This window comes from Corvus brachyrhynchos, unplaced genomic scaffold (assembly GCF_000691975.1).
Source record: "Corvus brachyrhynchos isolate BGI_N302 unplaced genomic scaffold, ASM69197v1 scaffold4, whole genome shotgun sequence".
Lineage (NCBI taxonomy): Eukaryota > Metazoa > Chordata > Aves > Passeriformes > Corvidae > Corvus > Corvus brachyrhynchos.
The window spans coordinates 6,573,995-6,583,870 of NW_008237878.1; the positions used below are offsets into that span (position 1 = coordinate 6,573,995).

General features: G+C 46.9%; 1 long non-coding RNA gene and 1 other non-coding gene across 2 annotated transcripts in view; both read left to right on the forward strand.

Moving 5' to 3' along the window:
• LOC108446283 overlaps positions 1-9,876 on the forward strand; it is a 39,273-nt gene that overhangs the window by 10,823 nt on the left and 18,574 nt on the right. The window lies entirely within an intron of this gene.
• Positions 412-494, forward strand: TRNAL-UAA. Its single transcript has one exon. It is a non-coding gene; the product is annotated as a tRNA-Leu (tRNA).

The following is a 9,876-nucleotide window of genomic DNA, read 5'->3' on the forward strand; positions in this document are numbered from 1 at the left end:
GGAGGAGCAGGACCGGGGGTGCAAAGCCAGGGCTGTAACTGTGTGCTGTGGCTGGCTGAGAGCTGCCAGGCTGTCAGAGCTGCTCCCTTCCCCTGAGGACCCAGTGGGGTCAGGAGGGACCTCCCAGAGGTGTCCCTCCTGCTCCAGGGTCCCTGCTGGCATCACCACCAGTGACTGTGGTCCTTGCACAAGGACCTGGGGTGGCACACAGGGCCTGTGCCATCCTTCGTGGCCCATGAGACCTGCTGTCTCCCAAAGAGGTGTTCATCAGTTGCTGGGGACATTAAAGAAAGCAGTGAGGAGGGAATGGTGTCACTGGGCTTCAGAAGTGTCCTGGGCTGGGACCCGAGGGCTCAGTGAGCTGTGAGCTCTCAGGGAGGAGCTGGTGGGCCAGGGGAGAGCCCAGAGCCCACCAGGATGGCCGAGTGGTGAAGGCGTTGGACTTAAGATCCAATGGGCACATGCCCGCGTGGGTTCGAACCCCACTTCTGGTAGGAGCCTCCTTTTCCTCCAGCTCCAAAGTTCCCAGCCCAGCTTTTGGAACATCACTTCAGAGCAGGGACGGGATCTCTGGCCCTGTGCCTGGGGAGCTGAGGCCATTCCATGCTCCAGCGTGAGGACCCTGGTGGGACTGGGCCTCCCTGCCATGCAGGCTGAATGTGCACAGAGATACAAGCCAGTCCCTCTGGCACACAGGCTGCGGATCTCATCTTCCATGCAGGGAGCGCTGTGACCGTCATAGACTTGAGTCCCACATGCTCCCAAAATAGCAACTTGTTTTTCCTATGGCAGAAATAGAAAAACCTGACTACCCAGAAGGAGGGAAAAAAAAGGTGTTGAGCACTAAATATTTTGGGCAAGTCACAAGGGGAGACCAGTGCGAACAAGTGGGTTCAGGGAGACAGGTTTGGGGTTTGTGGAGACTGTTCCTTTTATCATCTCCTCCCCATGACCCATTGCAGACTCACTCAAAGCAACATTTGGCACTCTCTGAGGGGATTTGGCAGGGTCACAACCCCCTGGAGGAAGCCAGCATGGCAGAAAGGGGTTCCTTGTGCTGCTGATTGGATTTGGGAAATGCATGAGGAGCTGCGAGCTGCTCCTCTGTTGCACGGTGTCACTGTGCTGTGCTCTGTCTTGGGTCAGCGCCTACAAATGCTCACGAGATTTTTGTTCCCTTCCTTGTGTGCATGCATGGGCAGCAGATATTTCCCCCAGTAGAGGGTTAGGCTGCTGGACTCACAGAGATGCTGTCAGGTTTTCATTTGGCTGCTTTGCTCCAGCCCGAGGCCAATCGGAAATGTCCTACTGCTGGGACATGATTTGAAGTGATGGTGTTAATTTGGTTAATTAGGATTCCTGGGTAGTGTGCGCTTCTTGCAAATCAGCTTACCATTGTAGATCACTGCAAAGAGTTATTTGCTGGTGCATGGGGTTATGTATGAATTTATGATTATGATGTAGGACCATTAATTTCATGTTTGTGGCAGATGATACAGCTCAATTAAAAGTTGCACGTTAAAATCTTTGGCTCTCTCTGATACATGAGAATCAGACAGTGGCCTCCAGGAAGGCTTACAGCACCTGTATGAGTGGCCATATAACAAATGGGGCAGGACCCAGGGGAGAGGACAGGGGAGGAATTATTCTGCTCCTCTCCCATTTGATCAGTGCTGGGAGGGAAATTTTGTGCGTTTCTGCTAGAGTTGGCTTGTTGCAACTAACCTCAGTCATTAAGTGACGTAAAGAATGACAAACACATCTCTGAGATATCCCAGGGGGTCTCAGCAGCACTGTGTGTCAAGTCCTTTGCCTCTGATGGCTTGGAGTCAGACTCCTGTCTAGTTCATGTGTCAAAGGCATTTGGTGGCTTCTGCTGAGTTCAAAGCTGAAATCTCCTCATTTGAGCTTTTCTGTTGATCCATATTCTCACAAAGCTTGTGTTTTTACTGCCCCAGGGGTATGGATTCTGTGTGCTTCAGATCCCTTGAGGGTGCTTATCCACTTTGCAAAACTATTGGGCAGACAGAGCATCATCTGGGGGCATCAGGAGCTGAATTAACAGCCTTTGTATGGCACAGACCACCAGAGTTATAGGGATGGTTGGGGCCAAATGTTAATATGAGTCAGGACTGAGACCAAATGACAGACCCCAGTAAGAGCCTGGGGCTGCAGGTTTGGGGACTGAAACAGCAATGAGTCCAGTGGCCAGGGCAGGGGAGGGCTGTGGGGACTGATGAGTGAACTGCCTTCTATTAGGTCATTGCTTTCCCCCTTCTCACCCCACATCCTCCAAGGGTCTGACAGAGCTAAAAAAAGAGCAGCTTGTCCAAAAGCCATTTCCATGTATCATATTTATTAAGACAGTTACTGCAGGTTAAATATCAATAGTTTATTGCAAATATACTTATTATAGATTAACTATGCAGTATCCACATCAGTTATGTTGTGGTTAAAAGTAAGCCTCGGTGAAAGGTTTTTAATAATGAATTTGTGTTGAAGTAGTGTATAATAAGTATCTTTAGCAATCTTACTCTCAATTTCACATGACAGCTTTATGTTCAATAAATACCCAGAGATTATTAAAAACATATTTATCAAAGATTAACAGTGATGAAATAGATACAAATCGAAGCTGTTAAGCTCAATACGCATACTAATAATAATCAATTCCTATATTAAACCACAATAATGGCCTAGCCTAATCTAAATGAAATGGGTTTTTTTGGATCTTTGTAAGTCTGTCTTTTGCTGTGTGATCCTGCTTGCAGGTCTCAGATTAGATCCTGGGACATGTGAACATCAAATAAATCAAATACTTAGGTAAAACAAAACAGTCCTGGAATAACGTGGGCTGTTTCAGGAACAGGGAGCCAGATCTTCAAAGGATGTAGGTCAAAGCCAGTCCACAGGCACCAGAGCAGCTAGCCTAGCTTGCCTCCACTCTGTCTCCCTGAGAAATCCCCACACCCAGTCTAACCTATGGCTCATACCACCACCTCCCACCACACCATTTCCAGGCCTGGGGATCTGGAGCAGCAACTCTCCACTTTACAATCACAGATGCACCCACACTGTTTTGGATACTGAAAGCTGCTGCCTGCCTTGCATCCTGTTATTACCTAGCACTTGGAGGCAGAGTGCTAAAATGAGCTAACTGTTTAGGAGATAAACAAAAATGTTATTGTTTTAGTCTTGTAATGCTGCTGTTCTAATTGCTGGCTGCTGAGTATCGAGAGCTGGTACTTGTGCCTCTGCCTGTGCCTCTGCCTGTGCCTCTGCCTGTGCCTCTGCCTCCTCCGCCTACACCTGCCTGCAGGTGCTCTGAGCTCTGCCCCAGATGCTCACTGACTGTGAAAAATGTCATGGGCTGTCTGGGTGCATTGTGGAGTATTGGTGGCCTTTGGACCACAGGAGGATTTAGAAACCCCACAAGGCATCTCCCAGCTGGTCTGGATCCAGTGCCCCACCCCAACATTTGGTGGCGGTTTAATCCTATGTTTGAACTTGCACTTGTGCACCAGTGGAGCTAAGTGCCAAATCCAGATGAGGATGCAAATCATAGGAACCTAAATTTGGGGGAAACACTGTGTGTCTGAAATATGAGCTGTGCCATGACACAAAAGGGCTGTGGTGTTGTCCTCATATATTGAGAGGTATCTGTCTCTTGTGATTACAGGCTCTCAGAAAACACTCTGAGAGGGATGGACAACTCCCCCACTGCTGCTCAGCAGTATCTCCAGTACAGAGTGATTTTTCCATCACCCAATTGTCTGTTGATTTCTTTTCTTTAGGAGTTTGAAAACCAGGCTCAGGCACTGCTTTAAGGGGCGCTACTTCTCCGTGTTAGATGCTATGGAGCAGCTCTGTAGGATCAGGTGTGTGCATGGGGCTGCCAAGGAACTCTTCAAAGGCAGAGCAGAGTCAGGAGATGATGAAGGCAGCTGCACAGCCTTTTGGAGATGGACAGACCTGTTGGAGAGGTGATGGCTGAGAAGAAGTAGGGAGCTTCTGGCCTGTATCAGCCACCTGGTATATGGAGATACCTGTGTTTATGTGTATATCTCTCTCTATAGATCTCCTGGTTTGGGAGTCCCATCTGTGCTTGTGGCACCAGCATATGGTGCAAATATCTGCTTTGAGGGATGTGTTTGACTCGAAAGATGGCCCATATGACCAGAGAAGACCTTTCTGTGCTTAGCTGGGCAAGGACAGTGCTGGCTCCATTGGATGCTGTGGGGATCCATCATCACATTTTGGCAAGGTCTAGTCTGCATGATGCTTCCAGTGACCATCTGTGTCAGGAGTCTCTGGCTTCACTTTTTGGCCCATCTGTGAGATGTGACCTGAACAGCTTAGAGGCTTTGTTCGTCCCCAGCGCAATCTCCGTGAACGTCAGAGCAGTTATTTCTGATTATATCCCAAATGAGTTTGTCCTGCATTTGTTCTCATCCAAACACTCCCAGTGGAGGATGCTGAGCTGCTAGGGGAGAGTTTCACATCTTAGCAGTGGGCTGCAATTACAGAGGTGGCCAGAGAAAAAAGACAAGCAGGCACGCACCACTGCCTTTAATAGAAGGCAATGATTCTTGTGGGCTCCAGAGTAATATGAGAGATCTGGTTTTAATAAATTAGCAGCCTACAAGTAACAATCTCAAGCAATTAAACACCGGAATGAAGGTGTGCACTATGGATGTATTCTGGAGCCGATAAGGGGGTGGCAAAGACAGTTTTTGAGCAGTGGAGAAGGCAAAAATAGAACAAAAATTCCCCAGAGAGCATAGGAGAGCTCTTCTCCCCCTCTTATTTCTATAGCACATGCATGTGGAAGTCTCATCTTGCTCCCCATCACCCCTGCTTCCTCCACTGGCCCCAGGGATCTGATTTGGAGCCTCCCTGAGCTCATTCAAGTCTCCATCATCATCACCCTTGTGCCTGGTCTCACCCATGTAGGTAAGGAAGTTCCCATAATGAGGAGGGGATGGTTGGTGGGAAACATGGAAAGTAACTGGGAGTAGTGATGAGCTGAGAGGGGGAGCAAACAAATATGAAATAAAACTGTTAAGCTCCTTCTCTTATATTAATAGCCTGTATGGAATACTCTTTGCCATAGAATTCAATTTATTTCCATTTAAAGGCTGTTCTTCTCAATCAATGCTGCTAATAAATAGCTGCTGATGGCCATGACCCCCTGGGCTGAGGGAAGAATTTATCTTCTGAGCCAATTAAAGGAATTGAGCAATTCCTTTTAATAATACTATGGGATTTTAATACAAGAAAAACAACCCCACCCACAAACCCAACAGGAGAGGGAAAGAAACCCTCCCCCTGAGCCTTGCAGGAAAGGGTCAGGCAGGCTCTGCCAGGGTTAGGACTAGATGCTTGTCTTGTGAAACTGGAAGGTGAAATACAGCATTTCCTGTGAAAGCAAAGGAATGTTCTTTTTTTTCCTGGAGTCTTAAAAAAAAGCCCCAATCAGAAATCAAAAAGCATAATGGCAAATTATGTTCCCTTGTTTACAGAGCTGTAAAAGTCTTGGAGATATTAGTGAGCTCCCCTAGCCTGGTGGGACAGAAGGACAGGTGGGGCCAGCTGTGATACCCCTTGCATTGCTGTGATGGGCAGGACACCCTTCCCCAAGTGGGGAATTATCTGGGTGCCCTGAGGGCACAAGGGCAGCAGGCCTAGGGAAGTAGAGCCTTTCACCTCAGGCACTTCCACACTCACAGGGGTAAGACAGGGCTGGCCTCTCCATAGCTTTTTCTGAGGCTCACATCACCTTTTTTAATGGCAAAAATCCTCACTGATACATATCCTCTCGTGGGATGATCCCATGACACACGTGGGTTCCCACAGCTGGTATCGGAGCCAACGCTCGGTCAGGAGAGCGTTTGTGCCTTGTAAGACAGACAGGTGTGAAGCAGGTGGCAAGGGAAGCAGAACAGACACCTATTGAGTTTTCACAAAGCCACATAACCCCAAATGGCAGTGGGTCTTCTCCACTCCATCACTCTCCTGTCAATGAAATCTCATGACTCCTGTTGGCATCGGATGAGAGCATCTGTCAACCACACAAGTCTCCATTGAGCACTCCTGTGCTGTAGGGAGGTCTCTTATCTCCATTTTACAGATGGCAAGCAGAGGCACAGAGAGGTTAATTGACTTGCCCAAAGTCAGCACAGGAGGTCTATAAGTGACACCAGGTCCCTTGAATCCCTGTCCTCTGGCTTAATCATAACACCATCCATCTTCATCCTCTTCCCCCTCAGGATTCCCCAGCATCTGTGCTAGCTTAGGCACTCGTGTTGGCAAACTGCAGGTGGAGACAGAGCTGGGAGATGAGCATTTCCAGCAATGGTTTCTCAACCCCATGTCCCAACAGAGCAACAATTTTGACCTTGAAAGCTTAGGGTTTTTTAAACTCTGCTTTGGGAACTGTGAGATAAATGTGCTTGAGTGTTTGCTCTTTGGGGAAGCATTTCAGAGATTCTAAAGCAAAAGGACATTGCATCACTGCTTTGATAGAGAAAGGAGCTCTTTCCTGGGTTTTAATGAACCCTCCACATCAAAATGGTAAACAGATTGAACCCACAGGTTCAAACAAACAGTGACCTTTATTTTCAAGTGATCACCTCGTAATAGATCCCTGCTGGACTTTGGAGATTTGTCCTTGACAGCCATTCCCCATCTGTTTGAGCAGGTCTGTTCATGCTGGGCCATTGAGAAATGTGGCAGGGCGTGAACATTTCCATCACAATGTCTCTTGTTTCAGAAGTGTGAGTGGAAGAGGTGGAGAGCCCCTGTGAGCCATTCAGGAACATAGAGCACGTGCTAAGTTCCCTCGGAGACTGGGAAGGAGATCACAACTCTAAGTCTGCCTCTTTCAATTTGCATGCTTTCTGTAACATCCCTGTTCTTGTTCTCTCACTTTCATTTTTTATTAATTACCCAGTGACAATTTCTCCCAGAAGACTCTATTTTTCCATTAATTATTAGGAAGACTACAGGGGAAACATTGAGCTGTTGGAGAGCTCACTTTAGGAACCTCAGGTGGGAGCATTTCCTAATGCCTACATGTGTATCTTTTTGTCATTCTCCTTGCACAGGAGGCTAAATGACCTGCCTGGGATGCACAACAACTTTTTTTATTGCAGCATGGCATGCTGAGCAAGGAAACTTTATTTAAGTGCTGGTTTGTTGGCCCTGGAGAACAACATACTGCTTGGGCAGAATTGATCAGTGTGCCCTGTGTATGATTTATTATCATGTCCTGTGTGCAGGAGAATTCACAGACAGAAACCAGTGTCAGTGTAAGACTGTGCTGCACTTGCATCGCTGTTTTCCTCAGCTGAAGGCATAGATATGGTAAGAGAAGGATTAATGCTGGGCTGAAATCTCAGGTCCAAGTGGTGACTGTTCCCAGTGCAGATGAATAATGAAGATGGAGGAAGAACATCTGCTTTTTCTCTCCGCCTAAAGCCACGGCTTTTATATTTGTACCTTCTACAGTCCCCATAGTATACTGAGATTCATGGGAATGTCTTGAGAGAAAGCCAGGAAGCTCAGTGTTAAAACTGGAAACTCCTTGGTGTGGCACATCTGAGCACCATAGGCATTCAACTTCTGTTTGACAGAATAGAAGCTGATATTTTCATGATGATGATGTGGGAACCTGCTCCTGCTGATTACTGGAGGTTACTGAATACTGCTATTTCTAGGGTATCTCATATTTAAGTACTTCTGTATAATTAGAAGAGTGTTCTCCATACATGAACAAGCTTTGGAACAAGCCAAGAGGAGCCTGAATTTCCTTCAGAACAATCCAACAAGACTTGCAGCATCCTACATATACTTGTAGGAGATTTTGGTGAACACAACCTTAAAGCTGTGTGGGGACATGGAGCAGAGCTCAGCATCACCTGCTCCCTTCAGAAATGGAAAGAAAATGTGTGCAAACATAATGGGTTTCTGGGCTTTAATTTAAGGACTTCAGGTCGCATTCATGGCTGGTGCCAGCCTTCCCATGCTAGCTCTGTCCTCTGGTCCACTCTTGACTTTGTACACAGGACATCCCTGCTCAAACCCATAGTGCATCCACAAGGGCTCCTCCTGGAGGGCTCTGGTCAGGCTTTGCACGGCGGTAGTGCTTTATCACACGTCAGCTCCCATGCTGTTTTACAACATTGTTTCTATGGTTACCCACCACCCTCCAGAACCCACGGAGCCCGGAAAGAGGCAGGATTACATTCCACAGCAGCAGGACCTGTCATGTACAGTGACGGGCACAATACCTGATGAGGTGCTAACCCATAGCCAGGTCCTGGTTGTGAGGCTGCTGCCTTGGGAGTCGTTCCTTGTGCTGGGAAGCACTGAGGGTCAGAGTCAGAGGTGGGCGAAGGGAGGACACCTTGTCAAGCCTCGGGTAATTGTCATGCTGCTCTCAACCACCCAGCTCCTCACCTTTGTGCCAACAACCAGCTGGGATCTGGCACTTGCTGGAGGTCATTGTAAGGGTGGGATGGGGAGGAGTGATTGCAGCAGTAGGAGGTTTTTTGCTAAGAAACATCCCATAATGGCTAACATGGACCTTTTTGGCAAAAAAGGTTTTCTGGAATGAATTTACAAGCATGGCATGTAATTGGATTTGGCCTGTAAAAGCTTTTTCTTCACAGAATAATGGGTTGAATGCATTTCTATTTCATGATCTGGCATAGCTTGTTTTAATGGTGCTTGTGTGGGACATTCTAAGATATTTTTACAGAAGGACCAAGGATTTGATGTGGATAACATGACCACTACGGAGAATGAAATTTGGTGAGAATAATTATTTGACAGAACTCTTTACAGTGCTTAGCTGTCTGTCTAGTTGGACCAGATCATGCCCACAAATCCGTTACTGTAATGTGATATTTGCTTTCTGGTAAACTTGCCAAATATGTGTATGTGCAAGAATGGTATCCAAAAGAGTTGAAACAACTCACAAAAAGAAGAGATTTGGAAGGTCTCAAAGTGAAGATGATTAAAATCTTATTCCCTTGGGGAGAAAAGTGTATTTATTGTAAAAATAATTTTAAGAAATCAGGTTCCTTCTACCAAAAATTATTCATCCTAAACCATAAGCTGTTTTCAGGGGGCCCCTTTCCCCTCCAACTTTATCAGCAATTAACAGTTTTGACAAGTTATTGTAAGGTAAGGCATGGGGGTCCTTGAAGTGCTCGGGGATGACAAATTGGAGATCAATTTGAACCAGTATATTATTGCAAATAAAATTGTCTGCTTACATGGAGGCAAATTGTGCCATGGGAAAGAAACAGCTCTTCCCTATTCGGTTCTGATTTGTCCTTGAAACAAATCACATTCTTAGTCCTGGCCACCACGACAGATAACAGGACCTGGGAGGAAGATAAAAGAAGTGCAACCAGACCACCCTTCTGCCTTCTGATCACTGAATGATCAGATGTTTGGGAAAAATGATTTATGTGGGAAGGCTCAAACCACTAAACGAGGCTACGAGATGACAATGTGTAGTTCTGCATGTGGAAAAAAAAGGCCTAAAAATATCTGAAGGGTGTAAACATGACTGAGAGAGCTGTGGTATCAAAGGGACAGCGCCGAGTACAGGGCTCAGAGCTGGCAGCTTTCCTTGCTGTTCAGAGCAGCGGAAGGGAGATAACTGAGAGGCAGAGCATCATCATCAGATACTTCACTTCAGCCTGTCCCTGTGTGACTTGATTTGTCATGTTCTACTCCAGCCCTGTGGCTGGCATCAGGGCGTGTCCCACTGAAATACTGCCTGGACACAAAACAAAGCAACAAAATATTTTCCGCTCCTCTTAAACCTGGTGACTCCCAACACCATGGGGCAAAACCCATCCT